Raw genomic sequence first — 23,429 nt, 5'->3', positions numbered from 1 at the left:
TTCTTGAAAGTCAGATGAACCAATTCTAAACTTGTTTGGAAGTGTGGAAAATCGGTTTCAAGATTGTAAGTGTGAAAGAGAACTTACAAAGTTAAGATGTCGACAAACTTTGAACACGTGCTGTGAATGTTTATTTCTATAATTGTTCAAAGATATTCCTTAACGGCTAAGGGAAGAGAATCCCAGGATCGAAACATAAGTAAGTTAAGAATCTTTTAATAAAGGTTATTAATTTCACTTTGTATGGAAATTACATAATTAGTAATGTGCATTTACTAATTATATTTTCCGAGAGATTTCGATCGTCATTTTTGGACAGAGCATTTCCAGGAATTATGGAAACCGAATTTGTGCTTTAATGAATATCTTGAGAATATTTTCGGTTTTGGAAATTCCTTGGTGTCCAAACTTCCTTGTATATAAATACACGAAGTTTGCCTTTCTAGCAAACTAATCCTTCGTAACAACAGATTTACTCTTTTGTTGTTGTTACTGGTGTAGCCTCCTATCGGAGAGGAGAGTAATCTAATTAGGTGAAATCTCTTAAGGCCGCTCAGTTTAAAGTCTTCTTTGGGATTGAGAAGCTCTAGCGCGACCCGTTGGTGGGAAACTAGATAATTGCGGTTTATCTTTGTTTTCGATTGATTTGATTGACTAACGGTGGTTGAAATCTGATTGCACCTAGTTTTTTTATTCTTGAGAATCTTCTCTTCTGATATAAGATTCACTCAAACTAGTTCAGAGTTTCGACAGGGATCTTTAGACTGTTGTTAGTTCTAAAGACGATCTTGTGATAATCCATTGTTAACAGACTCCGTTCTGTGCGTGATTGATCACAAGAGATTCAAGTGATTGTGTGCAGGTTTTTATTGAAGATTTAAGAAGATTTGAAGACAAAGAATATATTGAAGATCTGACTTGAGTTTTATAATCTTTGGTGCGCACAATACTTGTTTCGGTAAAAGAGGATCCAATTAATAATCAGTTTATCATTGTGGTAGATTGGATTGATTAATAGAGTAGATCGGCATCAATACAATTATTCGGATTATAGGTGTTGTTGGATTAATCTTAAACGATTACCTTAGGGTGATCGAACATAAGATAGATCTAAGGACCCGACGAAGGAGTTTATGTTAAGATAAACGGAAGAGCCTTTGTCTGACTCATATCACTTGGTTGAATAGAGTTAATACCAAACAGATTTGTTTTTCCTTTACTGTTTGGAATACGAACCAAAGGAATTGTTCCAAGTACGTGACTTATTCACTAGTCGGAGGCGTGGGAATACAGACGGAACTAAGTGAACTATATGGTTAGTTTCTTGGTCTCAACTATACGAAGTTAGGTGTAATTTTGTGTAGCGGCTTAATCCTGAGAGTATTCAATTCTGGACTAGGTCCTGGGGTTTTTCTGCATTTGCGGTTTCCTCGTTAACAAAATCTTGTTGTGTCATTTTGAAAAAGCGGGGGTCTAACAACACCACCTAATATTTCGCTTAGCAATCTGTATGGACTAACTCCGAAATACTTTGCTAGAGAACCAACTAGACAGTCAGACTCAATCTAGATAAAAGTATCTCAAGGAGTTAATATCTCTCTTTTGATTTAATTTTTACTCAAGCTAAAAACAATAGCGAGTCTTTATCAAATACAAGGAATAACTTGGACGGTACCAAAGACCAATGTCCAAGTATCAATCAACAACCAAAGGTTGGATTTCCAATTGATGATCACGAACGCATAACTTGTATTATTTCAATTATATAAAATATAATGTGGAAAATAAATAACACAGACACCAGAAATTTTGTTAACGAGGAAACCGCAAATGCATAAAAACCTCGGGACCTAGTCCAGATTAAATACACATTGTATTAAGCCGCTATAGACACTAGCCTACTCTAAGCTAACTTCGGACTGGACTATTGTTGAACCCCAATCAGTCTTACACCGATCCAAGGTACAGTTGTACTCCTACGCCTATGATCCCAGCAAGATACCGCGCAGTTGATTCCCTTAGTTGATCTCACCCACAACCAAGAGTTGCTGCAACCCAAAATCGCAGACTTGATAATAAACAAATCTGTCTCACACAGAAAAGTCTATCAAAGGATTAATATGTCTCCCGCAGATAAACCCTAGGTTTTGTTCCGTCTTAAGATATGAAATCAAGGTGAACAGGAACCAATTGATAATCCGGTCTTATATTTCCGAAGAATAGCCTAGATTAATCAATCACCTCTCTACAATCCTTCTTGACTACACATGCGGTTTGTCGAGGAATCAAAAACAGTGAGACGAAGATGTTTGTGACTTCTTTATCTTGATTGTACTCGTACGATAGAAGATGCAAGATCAGATTACACAACTACGATAAAAGTAGTATCGGTCTAGCTTCACAATCCCAATGAAGTCTTTAACTCGTTAACCTGGTTTTAGAGAAGAAAACCAAAAGTTAAAGGAGAATCGACTCTAGTGAGCGCACTAGTATCACACAGACGTGTGGGGATTAGTTTTGCCCAATGCTAGATGTGTCCTTTATATATCCTTCAAATCAGGGTTTTGCCTTAGTTACAAAGCAATCCATATTCACCGTTAGATGAAAACCTGATTTAGATTCAAGCTAATATTTCTCAACCGTTAGATCGAAAACTTAGCTTGTCACACACACTTGGGTAGACGTTTACTGGGTTTGCGAAAACCATGCCCAAACGTGTACGTGTATGTTGGTTCAACATAGTAACCCAAAAAGTTAATCATATGAGCATTTCATATTAACCTTGTTCTTCTTCACCATAACTAGTTCAAGTTACTCAAATGAACTAGTTAAAGAGTTGTTCAATTGCTATAAGATCTTATGTAACTACACAAGACACAATTGAAACTAGAGCTGGAAAACGGGCGGGCCGGGGCTGGCTTGTGACCAACCTGCGGGTTACGGGTTAATACAAGCCTAAGCTTGTAGGTTGAAATTCTTCAAGGGTGGTCATTTCTCCAACCCGCGCCCGTCCCGGGTAAAGCTTGCGGGTTTACGGGGGCTCACGGGTTAGCTGGTTTTTGTTGGGTCAACTCGCCAGAAATCGATTTCTGGGCTATTTCCGGCCACATTCAGGCCATCTAAAGCTCCTTCCATACAACCTAAGTACTTAACACTCATCTAATTCATTTGATATTTCGATTCAAAAATTCAAAATTGCAAAACTAAACTAATTTTGCATTTAAAGGATTAAAGGAACACAAATACTAGTCATTAGTAGTTTAGTACTTTAGTTACAGTACTTCATCAGTTCATGATGATATATTCAACAAAGAAAAAAAACCTCCGAGACTGTAGTAATACCATTGTTTGTAATTTGTATCACCAAGTGCGACAATAAAGATGTTAATAACCACTTCCTGCACAAAATATATATTGTGTGGTTAATCAAAAAAAGTGTTAACTGTCCAAAAAAACATCTCCAATCTCTTTTCTATGCAATATTTGGAGACACTGGTAAGTGATAAATAACTGTTTGTCCAAAAAAAATTCTCATATTCCATGTCTATCTTTGAGTTGCTCCAACTATTCAATATGAATATGTATTCTGTAATTTCAAGAAAAAATAAACCAAGCAAAAGAAAAGATTCGAGTCAAAAACATGGAATTTGCATAATTACCCCGCTTTATATTGAAGAAGTACGCATACTAATTAGACGCATAAGAACTTACTTCCTCCACATCCTCCACTGCCCCATCCTCCACTGCATCAGGTTCAAATCCTAATACATCTTCTTCAATAATCCCATTGTCCTCATCCATATCTTCTTTTCCTACATGGATAAAAACAACCAATGTTATATATAAGATTTAGATATTCAACTAAAAAAAATATTACTGACTTACTTACCAATTCCATATTCCCAATCACGAGTTGTTATCAACGCCTCAACATTTTCAGGTAATAAGGAACTGCGAAATCGATCAATTACCCTTCCTCCAATGCTAAATGCAGATTCCGAAGCGACGATTGAAATAGAAATTGACAAAATATCCCCTGTCATTCTTGAAAGTACTGGAAATCGTTGTTCATGGTTCTTCCAATAGTTTAGGATGTAGAGTGGTGAATTTAGACAACCTCTGTACGACTCGCCAAGATATTCATCTAACTCTGACAAGTCAGTTAGTACATCACCACCACGTTCCTGTGTTGCAACATATTCCTGCATGAAACAACCTACAAGTGAGTGAACTATGAATATGAGTCTTAAAAGTCTTAGAAACAAGCTAACACCATCGCATACTACATCCACAGTTGACAGTAATACAAAAGACAAACAGTATTCTACTACAAGGATTTTAAGATGAAAAACAATAGTTCAAAAGACTAAAATCTTCGCAATATAACTGGGCACCACTAACATGAATTAGAGTTAAGTAAGCTTTAAATTACCTGAAAAAAATCACTCCCTTCTTGGGCAGCAGAATTCCCACCATTTTGAATACCCAAATTTTGAGTTGCACAACTGTTGGAAGCTCTTGAACTTGACAAGGTGTAATACTCATTAAAAATTGTTGTCATATTACTACGCACTTTATTAACTTCACATTCTAATTCTCTCACCTCAGGATACAACTTGGAGTAAGTAAATTTCACAAAATTCATTTTTGATCTAGGATCTAACACAACTGCCATAGCCAATATATGACTCATCTCCTTCCAATAACTATCAAATTTTGCTTGCATCTCTTTTACCATGTTCCTAATGAATTCAATATCATTTCTGCTTTCTTTCTTTAGTAACACCTGAACTTGACAAATTCTTTCAAAATACAGATTGAAAGTAGGATACTTACTACCAGAAAATATATTTGTGAGTTCATAAAACACCTTGAGAAACTTTGTGACTACTTCAAGTTGTTCCCATTCTTCATCAGTTGGACAGTCTTCATAGTCTGAATCCACCAACTTCAAATGAGAGAAAACTAGCTTATACAGGATACAACTATCTAACATAAGATAAGTTTAATTCCACTTGAATAAAACAAACATTCCGTGAGTATATAATAAACATTAATACAATTCTCTAACTTTATAAGTTATAACATAATAGAACTGGAATCCCACCTTGTCTTTACGTCTTGACGAATACCCCTTTTTATTCCAGACATTCCTAAAGTATCAACAATGTCCAAGAAATTTTGTTGTCTTACTTGGGACTTTTTAAGGGACTTCACTGACGCTCTTATCTTAAGCACGGCTGGATCAATCTTCTTAAGTCCTTCTTTTACAATAAGAGCTAAGATATGAGCACAACAACGCACATGAAAGAATTTTCCATCGTTCAATAAGATCTTCTTTGCAACAAGTCTACTCTTCATAATTCCAGCACAAGCTCCGTTATTTGCAGCATTATCCAAGGTGATGTTGGATACCTTGTCTTCAATTCCCCAATCTTCTATCATAGCAAATAACTTAGCAGAAAGGTGTTCACCTGTTTTGAGGTAGTAGAAAGGAGAAAAGTTAACATGAATTTATATTGAAGATAAAGAAATAAAAGTAAGTGCTTTACCTGTATGAGGTGGTGGAAGAGGACAGAAATTCAGAAGCTTCTTTTGCAACACCCAATCTTGATCAAGATAGTGCGCAGTTAAGCTTATATATCCAGTAGTTGTTACAGAAGTCCACATGTTTGATGTTAGACATATCCTACCTGTAAGGGTGAGTCATACACATTAGCACATCATATTAATCAATTACTCATACATAAAAGTATAAATAAAACATATGGGTCATTAGGATTTGAAATTTTGAATCATACCTGGAGCAAGTTTCAATCTATTGCGAATAACTTCTTTTTGTGTTTTATGTTTCTTTACTACATCGGCTTTCCCAGTATTCCTTGATATTGGTTTAGCATCCTCATTTAAATAAGTACATATATCCCTAAATTCTTTCCACTCCACCAGCAAATGGAACATTCTTGCAATGAGCAATGCTGAAAACAGATCTCGTAATTTCATCTGATCAACTTTGCGTACGCGGGTAGACAGCTGGCCATTGTTTCCAGATAATATCATCTGCCCTACGTCCATAAATTGAAGGTTAGGGCACTTATGCCTTTTTATGGCTGAGGTTCCACCTTTTTGGCTTTCATATTTATATCCTACATTACAAGCCTTGCACACTCCCTTTTTTGTTACATCTTTATATTTAACGAGTTTAAAAAATTCCCAAACTTGGGATCTAAGTTTATTTTTCTTTCCACGTGAAACTGGTGCAGGACAGGCAGGTGCACAACCAACAGTTGGATCCTCATTCATGGAATCTAGCATCCCAACATCGTCATCCTCACCGTCACTACTCATAACATCATTATAATGGTCTTGTAACTCTTGTTCTTGTACACTTGACATACTGGGATGGATGGAGCCACAAAGAACAGGTCAAAGAGTCATTCAGAAACGTGAAAAATACATAAACAAAAAAATATAAGAAAAACATCTCATTTTCAAATTACAAGTAACAAGGTACATCATACATGTAAAGAAATTCCAACAAAACTATTACAGTACATGTATTTGCAAGTAACCCAAAATAATAACACAAAATTAGAGCTAAACACATCAGAGAGAGTGACTAATTAGAGCTAATTGAAAATCACCAAATACCAATGCTTCTGCACCCCTAATTAGCTAGTATCCAATTCAATCTAAGTGCCAGATTCAAAACTCAACAAGTTTAACATTTATTACAAACCGAAACAAGCATCATTCTTGCAAGTTGCATCTAACAAACAAATCCCCTAAATCTCTGTAAAGAATACTAATGAGTAATGATACAAATATGAAACAAACAACATAAAAAATCCAAGTAAAAAAACCCTTTTTTTTCTTTTTGTGGAAAGATTGAGCAAATATATAGAAAATGTATAGCTGGATTGAAAGAGGCAATATTACGAACACCTTATGTGCCTGAATACGTTATTCTCTTGTAAAAAGTAATAATACTAAAATATTCACATAGTCCCAGTACAAGAAGAATCACGTAAATAAAACATCAGCAGATTAGATTAGCAATAATCAATCATTCATCAAAATAACAAGATATCCAGTCAAAGAAAATTAACCTACGTTTTAATGGAGTGATTCACGTAACATCTAGGATTCAGCTTGCAGTATGAGAAAAATGGAGAGCGTAACAGCAGCAATCGCTAGAGGGAAAGTCCAGTGAAGATATTTCAGGATCAGGCGATGGCCGCTGGCTGCAGTGCAGACGGAGAAAAAGAAGAAAAGATAATATTAAGCTAGGGTTTTATCTTTTTATACCTAAAAGACACGTATAGATGGGACTCATGGGAGGGGACACACGTCATAAGCATAGGAATAGCGGGTTTGCGAGTCTAACCCGCGGGTTTACGGTCCGGGACGGGTATATCCATTTCTCCACAAGCCGACATTTTCCTAACCCTAACCCGGCTTGTTTAGAAACTAGCCAAGCCGGGTGCGGGTTTTTACGGGACAGGCCGGGCGAACCCGCGGGTTTTGGGCTTGTTTTCCAGCTCTAATTGAAACAAAGATGATTTGGTTCGATTGAATCGTCTCATGAACATTATATCCACGGTTTGCATAAAACATTCCTTAGTAATTTAATGTTTCATGTTCAAATCACATCTTTAGATCATAACCTCTTAAGTTCACAAACAAGTTCGCGTACTTAAGTAAACCGGTTGAGTTTTCTCGGAAATTCTCGGAAAAAGAACTTCTGCAAGTTCGCGGAATTAGTCACACAAATGAGTTTTGGACTTCCGAAGATTCGCGGACTGAGTCTGCGGACTGGGGTTCGCGGACTTGGCAAGCCAATTCCACAATCCTTCTGATTTCTCTTGATCAACAAAGTTCAAAAACTTCGGTTCAAGGAATACATGGTTATGTAATCTAAACTCTCATTTCAATCATTGAAACATTCTCAGAGGACGCTACGTAGCCATTATTCACGGACTGATTCACGTCAGAGCAATTCTCAAAGTGATTGAAACTTTTCATGACTTTCGTCACTCGGTGAAGATAAACTTGATCAAAGCGAAACGCTTTACCAACACACGATTTCGAGAAAAAGATAAGAAATGAATGCTCAACTCGAAATGTCAAATGTGTATGATCTAGTCTATATAGCATACGACTTTTGTCTCATAAGAAGTAGGAGATAGAAGAGATAGACTTTTGAGTGATAGATAAGTTCAAGTCTCCGCATACCTTTTTTGTTGATGACGTTCCACGGTTCCTTGTATAGATCTTCGTCGTTGTATGATGAATCGCCATGAAGTCCTTGAGCTCAACTACACTTTTCTATCCTAGTCCGAGACTTAGCTATGTAGGCTAGAAATCAAGACTCATAGTTTTGATCACTAACATTGACAAACATGCTTGAGATATCAACGCATGCGAGGTCGACCGAGCTATGGTCTAACAATCCCCCCCCCCCCTTTGTCAATTTTAGTGACAAAACTATTAATACATATGGAATACAAAAATGATAAACTTTAGTGGCTCCTATTCCATAGTCTAATCTTCAACGTTCCCTGAAATCTTCGTCCTTCCAAGTACTCCAATCCCAAAGGTTGTAAGTTTAGCATCACCGTTGTTGAAGATCCGTAGCTATAACAATGAGAGAAATCGAGATTCTCGATCATCATTATACAATGACATAGTATTATTATGTAACATCAAAGTACAATTGTATCACGACTTTGAAAATAATACTACGGTGATATGTATCACTCCCTCTTAGTCAATACTCCATCTCGATCATGGAAACCACTCCCCCTTACACAATGATCCGAAAACCATATGTATTTATAGTGTGAACTACATTATTTCTCCCCCTTTTTGTCAATAAAATTGGCAAAGGTACAAGAACGGGATCATAATGAAATTTCCACAAGAGACATTTCATATACTAAAAGAAAAATACATACCAAAAGTCGAAGCTAAATGCATTCATCAAGGAGTTTTAAGATACAAGATAACCCCTATAAAATTCCACAGCCGCACACCCCGCAAGATATTACCATTAAGCACAAGTTCAAAAGAACTCTCCCCCATTTGATATCATTCCCGAAAGAATAACAAGAGCGGCCTTAATTTCGAAAGAAAAGAAGGAATTTGAAATTGGACACCAAAAACCATAGAAATGATTTTCTATATCCAAAACTCAACCAAATTAATCACAAGTAAACACATGATTAATTCAATTGGAATACGCAACTAAATCAAACCACAAAAGTGATCAATTTAATCGAGAGTGATCAACATAAGTAAACTTACGGAGCTACGACTAAGGAAATCATACGGAGATGACTAACTTGATCGTTCACATACTCAACATAAGGAAAACCTTACGGAATATACGACTACATTGACCAATAGAACATGATTAGTAGCCGTTCATATACTCAACACAAGAAATTGTGGAATATATGAAAACTCAACTAGACTAATTACAAGAGAACTTATAATTAATCTAATTGGAATACAAACAACCAAACTAATCACAAAGGTAATCAATTTAATAGTCGAAATATTTTGCTCGACAAAAGAAGACTTTCGGAGCAAATAACTAAATAACCAACCAAGATGATTAATTTAGTTCATAATGCTCGACATATAGCATATTATGGAACAACCAAAAAGCCAATAAGAATAATCAACTTAGTTGTATCGTGCTCAATATAAGACACACAATGGAGCCTTCACGGTAATACATAACAAAATGGATCAATGAAGATCAATACCGTGGATAACATACAAGGATCTATTCTATTTTCCATCATAACGATAATAGACTTTATCCTTGTCAAACAAAAGATTTTATCCTATTTTCCATCAAATACATGATTGCATAGGCATAACTTTTGTAATTGTCAAAAGTCCATTCGTCCTTTCATCAATACGAATATTAATTTATGAACGACTTTAATTTTGACCGCATATGGGACCTTCAAGTTCACGAACGCAAACAATACATATCCCATAACCAAATTGCAATATCACAAAATCATAAAGATCAATACTGCAATAACATCATCCTCCAAATGTTTTTAGAATTTAAAACCAATAAACCTAAAAAATAACAGAAGAAGATGAAAACAAAAATAGCTATGTGTAGTCACAATCATCGCTATTGAAAGCACTAGTTATTCTTCCAACTAATCCAAAAAGAAGACATACTAGGCAACAATTCCTTTGAGAAATTCTTTATCATTCCCGAACTCTTTGTTATCGACAACCATCGGGACATAAGGTTCACGGAGACAAGTGTCAATATCCACGAACTGTCTTGGCAGAAGAGGTCGAATTAGGGTCCTCTGAATTTCCAAAGATTTAGACACGAACATATTTATTTCATAAATCTCCCTTCTTATTTCCTTCAACTCATCAAGAACATCGGAAAACTTCCGAGAGTTAGAAGGAACAACCCTGGGTTTTCTTGTATTCCTTCTTTTTCTTTTCAGGGACTTAGAACCAGGAGATTTTTTATTTTTCCTTGATTGAAGACATAACAATCATATTGACATCCTTTCCATCTGAAGACATAGTGCTTTGAGAACAGTTATAAACAACTGGATTTGTGTGATTGAATCACTTAACTCAACAAGAAATCTTATATATGATGTCAAGAGGAAAAATGAATGTAGGGTTCGAAACCTATTGACAGGTTCGTATACGCCCAACTCTAAAACCCTATAAAGAGTAGAATTGTCGATAATAACCCTTTCTTTTATTTGATAGACAAAAATAACAAAATTAAGAAAAGAAGGAAAAACTCTTCTGAAGCCTGGATCAACACTCAATCTTGTCTCTTTTCGAACAGGCACATGAGATAAGATTTTCCCAACAACACAATCAAGTTGTGTTGCGATGAACAACGATTTGTCTATCATTTTGCTCATGGGAGGAATCCTCTGATCTTTGTCTATCAAAACGATTTGACCATATTTTCTTTTCAAATGGTCTTATTCTATCCTTGGAAACCAACTTCTTAGACAAAGATAAGATCCTACATACCTCGCGGTCTTCTGAGCAAGTTTCAGCTTCCTTGCTAATTGATCTGCTCTTCGTTGAAGTTTGTTGGCGTGCTTTATTTGGTGCTTGTATTTGTAACACCTTGATAGTTCTTGTCCCTTCATCGAACAAAACGACCACGTCAAACTTGGATAGTATTCAGGCATCTGAGATGTGCAAGCAGATAGACATACGGTTGATCCTGAAACATCACTGATAGGGTTTCCAGTTATCGGATTCAGTGAATCTTCCATCTTGATTGGGTTTCCCTCTTCCCCGAACCTATTGAGGTTGATATATGTATTGCTACAAGTATCAAAATCGATGTTTTCACAAAGAATCCCTACAGTTAATTTTCTATCTTCATCGGAATCATAGGTTTCAGACATTTCATCAAGTGTTACAGCTAGACCTTTGTTCTCAGTGTATTTTCTACGATTTGGGCATTCGTTAGCAAAATGGCCAAAACCCTTACACTTAAAGCACTGAGGCATGTCCTCGTCGGAATCCCAGTTTTTTAGAGGTACGCGACCGTGAGATTTGTCTGATGACTTAGGTTTGTCTCCTGAAAACCGTTTACTTCTCTTCAACAGAAGATCCCTAAACTGTCTTGTGATCAAGGAGACTGATTTTTCAAGATCTTCATCCGAAAAATCATCCTCAGACTGATCATCCTCAGAGACATGAACACTCTTACGTTTGACAAGTAATTTAGTGTTCTTTTGTGCTTTAAAGGCAACATCCTTACCGACTTTGGATGTATGCTCATGGTCAAAGATCATAAGCTTCCAACGAAGGTGTTTCTGGAAAGATTATCGAGGTTATTCCCCTCAACGATGACATGCTTCTTAGACTCGTATCTAAATGGCAGCGATCTGAGAATTTTCATCACAATGTCCTTTTTAGGAATAGTCTTACCCAATGCAAAAGATGCATTAACAATTTCAGACATTTTGTGATTATACTCATCAAATGTTTCTTCATTTGCCATACGAAGGTTCTCCCAATCGGAATTAAGGTTTTGAAGACTAGCATCCTTTTCACTGGTGTTACCTTCAAATACGGTTTATAAGATATCCAAAGCACCTTTAGATCTAGTGCAGTTTGTCACATGATGCTGAACATTTGGGTAATGGCATGTATGATAGCATTCAAACCGTCAGAATTTTGCTTTGTAGCAGTTATCTCAACAGCGGTATATTCACCAATAGGTTTGGGAACGTTTACATCACCGACTGCCACAACGGGAGCATCATAGCCATTAACCACATATACCCATGATTGAAAATCATGCGATTGAAGAAAAGCTCGCATAACAATTTTTCACCATTAGTAATTGGATCCATCGAAGACTGGTGGTACGTTAATAGAGATAGCACCTCTGTCCATAGAGTCAGATCGCTACAAACACGGACTTGTTAGGTCTTAAACGTGTTTGCCTGCTCTGATACCAACTGAAAAAGCGGGGGTCTAACAACACCACCCAATATTTCGCTTAGAAATCTATATAGACTAACTCCTAAATACTTTGCTAGAGAACCAACTAGACAATCAGACTCAATCTAGATAAAAGTATCTCAAGGAGTTAATATCTCTCTCTTGATTTGATTTTTACTCAAGCTAAAAACAATAGCGAGTCTTTATCAAATACAAGGAATAACTTGGACGGTACCAAATACCAATGTCCAAGGATCAATCAATATCAATCAACAACCAAAGGTTGGATTTCCAATTGATGATCACGAACGCACAACCTGTATTATTTCAATTATATAAAATATAATGCGGAAAAGAAATAACACAAACACCAGAAATTTTGTTAACGAGGAAACAGCAATTGCAGAAAAACCCCGGGACCTAATCCAGATTGAATACACATTGTATTAAGCCGCTACAGACACTAGCATACCCCAAACTAACTTCGGACTGGACTATAGTTGAACCCCAATAAGTCTCCCACCGATCCAAGGTACAATTGTACTCCTACGCCTCTGATCCCAGCACGATACTGCACACTTGATTCCCTTAGCTGATCTCACCCACAACCAAGAGTTCCTACAACCCAAAATCGCATACTTGATAATAAACAAATTTGTCTCACACGGAAAAGTCTATCAAAGGATAAATATGTCTCCCACAGATAAACCCTAGGTTTTGTTCCGTCTTAAGATATGAAACCAAGGTGAACGTGAACCAATTGATAATCCAGTCTTATATTCCCGAAGAACGGCCTAGATTAATCAATCACCTATCTACGATCCTTCCTGACTACACAGGCGGTTTGTCGAGGAATCACAAACAGTGAGACGAAGATGTTTGTGACTTCTATATCTTGCCTATCGGAGAACTCTCACGATCTCAAGCCAATCAATTGATTGTAATCGTACGATAGAAGATGCAAGATCAGATCACACAACTATGATAAAAGTAGTATCGGTCTGGCTTCACAATCCCAATGAAGTCTTTAACTCGTTAACCTGGTTTTAGAGAAGAAAACCAAAAGTTAAAGGAGAATCGACTCTAGTGAGCGCACTAGTATCACACAGACGTGTGGGGATTAGTTTTTCTCAATGCTAGATGTCTCCTTTATATAGCCTTCAAATCAGGGTTTTGCCTTAGTTACAAAGCAATCCATATTCACCGTTAGATGAAAACCTGATTTAGATTCAAGATAATATTTCTCAACCGTTAGATCGAAAACTTATCTTGTCACACACACTTGGGTAGACGTTTACTGGGTTTGCGAAAACCATGCCCAAACGTGTACGTGTATGTTGGTTCAACATAGTAACCCAAAAACTTAACCATATGAGCATTTCATATTAACGTTGTTCTTCTTCACCATAACTAGTTCAAGTGACTCAAATGAACTAGTTAAAGAGTTATTCAATTGCTATGAGATCTTATGTAACTACACAAGACACAATTGAATCAGAGACGATTCGATTCGATCGAATCGGCTCATGAACATTATAGCCACGGTTTGCATAAAACATTCCTTAGTAATTTAATGTTTCATGTTCAGAGCACATCTTTAGATCATAACATCTTAAGTTCACAAACAAGTTCGCGGACTTAAGTAAACCGGTTGAGTTTTCCAAACTCAGCAGAAATTCTCGGAAAGAGAACTTCCGCCAGTTCGCGGACTGGGTTCGCGGACTTAGTCACACAAACGAGTTTTGGAAAATCCAGCAGAAATTCTCGGTCGAGAACTTCCGACAATTCGCGGACTGAGTCTGCGGACTGGGTTCGCGGACTTGGCAAGCCAATTCCACAATCCTTCCGATTTCTCTTAATCAACAAAGTTCAAAAACTTCGGTTCAAGGAATACATGGTTATGTAATTTAAACTCTCATTTAAATCATTGAGACATTCTCAGAGGACGCTATGTAGCCGTTATTCACAGACCGATTCACGTCAGAGCAATTCTCAAAGTGATTGAAACTTTTCATGACTTTCGTCACTAGGTGAAGATAAACTTGATCAAAGCGAAACGTTTTACCAACACACGATTTCGAGAAAAAGATAAGCAATGAATGTTTATCTCAAAATGTCAAATGTGTATGATCTAGTCCATGGAGCATACGACTTTTGTCTCAAAAGAAGTAAGAGATAGAAGAGATAGACTTTTGAGTGATAGATAAGTTAAAGTCTCCATATACCTTTTTGTTGATGATGTTCCACGGTTCCTTGTATAGATCTTCGTCGTTGTATGATGAATCGCCATGAAGTCCTTGAGCTCAACTACACTTTTTCCTAGTCCGAGACTTAGCTATGTAGGTTAAAAATCAAGACTCATATTTTTAATCACTAACATTGACAAACATGCTTGAGATAGCAACGCATGCGAGGTCGACCGAGCTATGCTCTAACATATTTACTTTTATTTTCCGCATTATAATCGTTTTATTATAATTTAAGTAAATCACACAAACGTTAATTCCTATTTACTTGATAAGCAATACTATTGTGTTTGGTTAAGTCCGAACCTTTGTATCAAGTAAACATACTTCGTTGTTGTATTGTCTCGATCTTGTATCCATAGACGATCGCACGAAGTGTGAACCGATTAGTTGCATTGTCTCGACTCAGTCCATAGACAATCACTTTCGGAGAAATGACTTATAGGTAGGAAAAGTTTTAGCTTGAGGTATATTTGGGTACCCTCTCCTTTTCATGTATTATTAACCTCAAGTGGAAGGATGATGTCTTCGTTGATGTTGATACGTTTTCGGATTCTTCGAGTTTTCAGAGTAATACTTGTATGTCTCAACATTTCTAGACTTCTTAGTCTAACTTAACGAAATTGACTCTAGTAATCTAATCAAGCGACTTATGAGTTTTGATACTAAAATATGACAACCAACCTTGACATACCAACGCTTGGTGGGTACAACCGAATAGTTCTCTAACAATCTCCCCCTTTGTCAATTTTAGTAACAAAACTCTATTACATATGAAGTATACACGAATTAAAAGATAAAGATATTACATTACATGTCATTCTGTTAACTTATTCTTCATATGTTTGTTTATAAGTTTCAACAACATAATAACCTGCACATATTTAAAAAAATGTAGTTGTTGACGCATTTGAATAACAAAAGCTTTACTCTCCCTAAAATAAATCTAGGTAGATATTCAATCCGAAACTATTTGTTACTCCTCTTTTGTGGTATGAAATACTACACTACAAGATGATATGTTTGTCCCCCTTAGTCAATGCTTTACCATTTCGTTAGATATATACTTTTAGCATATATACCCTTTCTTAGTGATTGTAAATCACCCGTAGACTCCATATATTTCTCCCCATTTTTGTCGCAAAGATGCCAAAGACATAAAAAAATATAAGAGCAAATTGAAAGGATCTTACAAGTTCATAAAAACTCATACAACCTGTAAGAGTTAAGCACGAAGTTTAACATACCATTTTAGATAAGCAATGCTAAAAACAAACTACCTAAGTAATTTGTTTTGGCACCTTATTAAGGAAACAGATGCCCCAAGCAATTTTCCCTTTGGTTTGATAAGTCAAGCGAAGATTAGAATTAACTTAGTTAGGTATCAGGATCCAATTATTTATAAATAATTATACCAGACAAGACAAAACTAGGTTAGATATCAAGAAACCGATTAGATTTGAATAATCCTACCTCGTTTTGATAAGCTTAAACTAAGATCAGAATTAACTTAGTTTTTCTTATCAGAAATCAATTGGAATAAAGCAATTGAACCTCCTATTTCGAAACAAAAATCAAAATCCATTGTATTAATTCCACTTCCTACTTGCAGTATGCTCTTTATGATCCCGGCTCATGATTCAATTGCCATGTATTTAGCTATTTGACTTAGGTTTTCTTAACTGGAACCAATTGAAGCATAACAATTGTACCATACTTCTCGTTAAGCAAAAGCAAGAATAAGCATTTGAATCAGCTTCCTTAAAAGGAACATGATTAACACACATAAATAAATCGTTACCTTACTCTTAGATATGACAAACTAAGATCTGAACCGATCAAGCTTTCATATCAGGAACGATTATCAAAAAAATTCTTCCCTCGGTTTCCACAATCACTCTCCCCACAAAGATATGGCGTTTAAGCACTAGTTCAATATAGAACTCTCGCCATGTGAATTGTTATTCCCTAAAAGATACAAGAATAACAAACAAGAAAACCTTTACCAGTTAAGGTCGACAAGGTCTTAGATATTACGTGCCAATGTAAAAAGCTAAAACCGAAACTCGTATGTATAATAAATAGTAAATATACAACTTATAAAACTTAATTTGATAATAGTATAATTGTGACTTCACAGATGAGTTTAACTAATATCTACTTATGGTCATTTGATAAAGCATCCCACATTGGTTAGATCCGAAACCAACTGCTTATACCAAAGAGTCACAACATCATAAGACATATCCACATTATGAGATTGGAAATATCAGGGTTTGTGAAAACTGAAACAACATTTCATAAACCGAAAGTAAAACAAATGAGATAATCATTCAGATCAAGCAATGCAATCGTAACTATCAAAAAAATTACACAAAGAATTTAAAAATAAAAATTAAATCATTCAAATTATTGATAGTTTGTTAAATAGACAATGAAGATCAACACAAAGTTTATTCTAGATTTTCATGAGTCCTCAAGGGAGTGTTGATGACATCACTATCAAACTCATGATTCAAATTATTCCAAGCATAACACTTTTAAGTTGTATGATTGTTTATCTCAAGAAGTTAAGATTGAAGATCAATAAGTATTTCTTTTGAATCTTTGAGCATGTGCTCATGATTGCTTGATGCATTTTCTGATCTTGCATGAAAATAGTGCTAGATTATCAGAGGATGGTAAAATATCTTTCACAGGTTTCTCCATTCGATATCGAGTGACTTCCATTCGGACATGAAATGAAGAAAAAAAATCGAAAATATGAGAAAAATAAGGAACAATATATTTTATTTATGAAAGCAGAATATATTCAAATCTTTCGAAGATTTTGTCCCAAATTGTGAAAGACATAGCACCTGAAAATAATATTAATCATGAATTATTGCTACCTTATTGAACAGATTTCCGAAAAACTACCCCAGATTTATGCCTCCGCACAAACATTTTTTTGGGAAAAAAGGTGAGGATGCATTTTCCAACAAAATCAATTTAAGTTGGGGTGAGAGCTGATCTCACCACAGGTAACCGAAACAAACTGAGGATGATTGATGAACACGGTGTCTTGTTGTTCTTAACTTATTTTGTTCCTTTTCTCTATAGGTTTCTGCAATTCCCTTTTTATATCTGGTAAATTCATTAAGATCAGACTCCATCTTTTCCATGCCCTTTTGGAGTTTCTTTGGTGAATTTGATATTTCGTTTGGAATCCCAACAGAAATCAACAGTGCGGTCATTTCTTCCACAAAAGAAATAAAGCATGAATCTAAAATCTTTTGAGCATCGACCATTTTCAAAATTTTCATTTTTGTCCTTAATGATTTTTGACTAAGCCGATTTAATATGGCCAAAATTATTTTTCCCGGTACAGGTGTTTCCAGCATACCCAATACCACACATATTCCTAAAAGATTTTTGTCCAAAAAACATAGCCGGGGCCTTGCTGGAACTATCTGAGAAACGTTGTAAATCACTTTTTAAGATGTCAATATCTTTATCTTTTTGAACAATTGTGTCAGAAAGTTTTCCTGCTCAATTTTTTCCTCTGGAGATTTATCAGACAATTATTTTGTTAAAATGTCAAGTTCTCTTATCGTTTTTTCGATTATCCTTGCTTATAGTCTCAAGATTAGCTAGACAGTCTTTGAGGTCGATCAGACTCTTCAATTGGGTTACTGTTAGCTTCAACAAAAAATGCATCACAATCTGATGTCCCTTCATAGGTTTTATCCTCGGGAATATCATCAAGGGTAGTGTGATATGCTCTGTCACTTTTATGGGTTCTTTTGTTGGGACATTTTTGGCCATATGACGAAAACCGCGATATTTAAAGCATTGGATTTCTTCATCATCTTTAGATGCAACTTCTTTTTTGGAAAGAGATTGTTTAGATAAGGATTTGTCAGATATCTGCTTATTTCTTTTTTTTTAGAAGATCTTTAACTCGTTGTGTTAGAAGTGGCTCATCTTCAACAAAAAACTTGTCTTCTTTACAACATTCCTCAGCCCATTTTATACTAAATTTCTCTGAAGATTTAATAGGATTATTTGTGGCTTTAAATCCGACATTCTTGTCTTTTAGCAGAACTTCATGATCAAAGATCTTTAACTTTCCTACAAGGGAGCTTCGAAAAAGTGTCGAAAGATCATTTGCTTCCATGATAACATGTTTCTTAGACTTGTATTTAGATGGTAACGATGTGAGAATCTTGCATACTATATCCTTTTCATAAATAGTCTTTCCACTTTCCAAGAGAGAAAGAGGCATTGACAATCTCAGATAGTTTTACATGAACGTTCTCAAAAGTATCGTTATCATCCATTCGAAGATTTTCCCAATAAGAACTGAGAGATTGAAGTTTAGCTTCATTTTATGATGATTTACCTTCAAATACAATCTCAAGAGTATCCCAAGCTTCCTATGAAGTTTCATGCGTTGAGACATGATGCTGAAGATCTCGACTCACCGTGTATTATGGAATTCAAACCATATGAATTCTGCTTAGCTAGAGATTTTTCTTTTCTTGACTATATCCCTAAGGTTTTAAAATCAGTTTCTGAATATTCCACTTTCGGACGTTCATACCCTTCCATGACTAATAACCAAGTATTAAAGTTGCGTGACTGTGGAAAAGATCCCATAGCATATTTCTACCACAGATAGTTGGACCATCAAATTTTGGCGGTACGTTAACTGAAGTTGAACCATTCGAAATCATGTGCTTATAGGTTGGATCGCACCAAATATAAATTGTTAGATCTTTTCGTGTTTGCCTGCTTTGATACCAATTGAAATGACGAGGGTAACAACTAACAAGTACACCATAATATTTTTGATATCAACCTATAAGTCTAATAGCCCGCATGATCTAATATAGAAAAGAATTTTCAAGAAGATAGCAACCACAAGGTATACACTTGGTATATAATATAAGTCTGAAATTGAACCTTAAACTATAGGGATCAACCCAAGTATCTGGGATTAATGTACAATTGAAATTACTGTAATTATGACTTATGCAGAAAGTAAAATAAAAGCACGGAACAAGATTTTGTTAACGAGGAAACCACAATGTAGAAAAACCAGGGGACCTAGTCCAGTTTTGAGTACTCTCAGAATTAAGCCGCTATACAAAGACACTACCAACTTAGTATAGTTGAGACCAAGTAAACTACCCCTAGTTACCTAGTTTCCTCAGTATCCCTGCGCAGACAACCAATCTAGCCAACTCACATGAATCCTAAGATATAGTCCACTATCTTAAGTTGCTTCAGTCTATCTGAAGACTTTAAGCACTCAACCATTTAGATCATCTTCCAAATAGTAAATGACTAATCTGTTTGGTAACGACTAAGGACTCTTATTATCTCAAGAAGTTAATCAAAGATATTATAGTTGAGCTTGAAAAACCCTTTCTAGTTTAAAATCAATTACACTCCTTCGTCGGGTTAGATATTTCAAGATCTGGATTAACAAGTTAACCAGATCAAGTCAAACAGAACTACCAGATTCAGATACTGAATAATACCACCAAATGATAGATTATCGGTCTAAATACGACTAGTCAATCAATCGTCTATAAAAGATAAATGAGATCTAATCGGATCCCAGTCGATCAAGTTTGTGCACGAAACAAATCAGAAATAGAAGAAACCAACAAGAAAATCTTTTTGTCTTCAAATCTTCAAAAGTATTTTGTACATGCATAATAACAAACTTGATTCTAATTTATGATCAATCACGCGTAGAACAATGTTTGTTAACGATGGATGATCACAAGTCAACGTCAGATCTGAACTACCGTTAATTTCTTAATTTAGTTTGAGTGACCTTATTTCAGAAGAGACAATTACGAAGGATAATCAAACTAGATGCAATCAAGAGTTAATAACCATTAGTCAATCAAATCAATAATCGAAAACTAAAATAAAAATGCAGATCATAGTTTTCCACCAACGATACTAGTAGACGCTTCTTGATCCCAAAGAAGTCTTTAAACTAACGGACCTAAGAGATTTCTAATTAGGTTACTCTCCTCTCCAAGATTGTATTACAAGTAATATTATTAGTCGGCTACAACACTGACTACGAAACGAAGTACCTACCTCAGGATAAGTTTGTAAGAAAAACAAACTTCACTATTTATTGACCAAGGTAGTCTGGACACCAAGGAATTTCTATAACCGAAAATATTTTCAAGATATGAAATAAGGACCTAGATTCGGTATCGTCAAATTCTAACCAATATCCAACTGTTCAACCGAAATTCCTCTTGGACAACTCAATATTAGCTAGCACTTAACTATTATATCCACAGATATGTGTTGTTTGCTGGTAAAATAAAAACATATACATTCCAAAATCTCAAAAGATTCTCATTTTTTTTGGGGGGGTTGAATTTACACCCCCCCACCCCCACCCCCACCCAATTAAATTAGTTATTTAGCTTACCCCTTATTTGTTAATCGTAGCAGATTTATCCCTAAACTAGTGTTTCTGACAAAATTATCCTTATTATGCATGTGTGACTCAACATATGTGTGAGTTAACTATACTTTAACCCTCAACTCTTCGGCGCCCCACTAAACTAGCAGCTCTCCGGCTAGTCCCCTCTGAAAATAATGGCGATTAAAGGTTTTAATTAGAAAAACTTTTCCGCTCTCCACTGCATCATCATCTCCTTTTCATTTTATACTTTGTAACCAAGAAGAATAAAATATGAAAAATTCTTCAAAAATCAAAATCTTCATTACCTTAATTTGTATTAAAAATAAACACCAACATTAATTTTAAATCGTGTTTGTTAGAGCACTGCTCGATCGAACTCGCATGCGTTGCTATCTCAAGCATGTTTGTCAATGTTAGTGATCAAAACTATAAGTCTTGATTTCTAGCATATTTATATATGTCTAGGACTAGGACATAGATTGTGTAGTTGAGCATTAGACTTTACGGCGTTCATCATCTAAAGACGAAGAACTACTAAGGGGAGCTTGTGGAACTTCATCAACAAAAGGTATGTGGAGACTGAAACTCATCTATCACTTGGAAAGTCTATTTCTACTCTATATCCTATATTGAGACATAAGTCGTATTACGATATAGTTTTCTATTATACACATTTGAGATTTCGAGCTGAGTTTATCTCGCTTACATATTTCTCGAAATATGTGTTTGCAAGCTTTCGCTTCGACCAAGTTCATCTTATATTCTTGACAAATGTCAGAATATGATCATGTGAAAATTGTCGAGTAACATCTTACATGGTTTGTGTGATACAATCATTTGGTGGACACTTGGAATGTTTCGTTATGATTATTTCAATATCTTGAAAATTGCTTTGATGCTAATAGTGAGTGAAAACGGCTATTGTCATCCTCTAAGAAAGTTTTAATCATTGAAATAAAGAGTTTAGAATCAAGTAACCATGTTTGGATATAAACATAGTGTGTTCTGATCGTTGTCGTATGCGTCAAAAATAATTCACTTTGTCACTCAACTAGATATAAATATAGTACGTGATAAGAAAGAGTTCATTCCCACAGAGAGGCTTTTGTTGTTATAAAATTTCACTTTCTTAGTAACCAAGGGGGGATTTTTGTTTTTATCTAAGCAATAAAATAAATTGAAAGCAATAAAATAACTTGAATAATCAATAGAAGAAGATATTGGTCACGGGATAGTATCATTCACAAACATGTATTTTCATCAATGACTAGAATTGGAATTTTAATCTCTCATTTACTAAAAGTCCTAGGATATCTTGATCGCAAGTATATCTAGTTAATTTCCCGATTTAATCACAAACAACATTAAAAGATGTAATTGTGAAATCTACCTACAAAGCAACCTAAAGTGTAAAAGCACAATTAAGTTTTACTCCCTAAGAGCAATAAGTTCTATGAAATAAGACTAATCAATGCAAACAAACGTGTAAAAGCACTAATTTGTTTTAACAAAGGTTGTGATTCATATGCGATTATAAAGATGTATCACTACAAGTAATAACCGCACTATGCTACTTAGAATAAGGGATAAACAACTTTTCGTATTGAAAACCCTAATCTAGCAATAGAGATGAATGTAAATCGGATTGATTCCGGACTCAACCAAACAAACAATCAAATCATATGAAAAAATTAATAATGAATCATAAACAATAAAGTATTGAGACAAAACTAATTCATTGAATCAAATAACATGTTGGAAATCAATTTTATCCCATAACCAATAATTGAATTTAGTTACTCGTAACTTTTGAGTTCATCATAATCATAATCAAAAATAAATTGAAGAAGATGAAAAATAAACGAAAGCAAACCCTGGTAGAATCGCCGTTCTCCAAAGTTCCAAGTAGAAAAATAAGTGATCCGTCATAAAGTTGTAGAAAACTTTCTCCTTTTGTAGCCTTGCCTCTTTCCAAAATTAGGTCTTCAAACCCAAAGCCCAATACAAAGATGTCCACCAAGCCCATATGTGAGAACACCCACGTAGAAAATATGTCCCAAAGGAAGTCGCCGGAAATTGGTAAGATGGCCGGAAGCTGGCCGGAGGAGCGGCCGGAAAACATCTCAGGTGACCGGCAAAGTCCACCCAGTCAACTCGGTAGGGTCAACTGAGTCAAACCAAGTCAACCAGTCAAATCCACTGAGTCAGAACGAGTCAGCATCTTACTCAGCTGGAAGGGCTGAGTGGCCAAGGCC

The sequence above is a fragment of the Papaver somniferum genome, chromosome 3, assembly GCF_003573695.1.
Source record: "Papaver somniferum cultivar HN1 chromosome 3, ASM357369v1, whole genome shotgun sequence".
Classification (NCBI taxonomy): domain Eukaryota; kingdom Viridiplantae; phylum Streptophyta; class Magnoliopsida; order Ranunculales; family Papaveraceae; genus Papaver; species Papaver somniferum.
The sequence above is the reverse complement of the archived record's forward strand: the minus strand, read 5'-3'. Positions refer to the sequence as shown.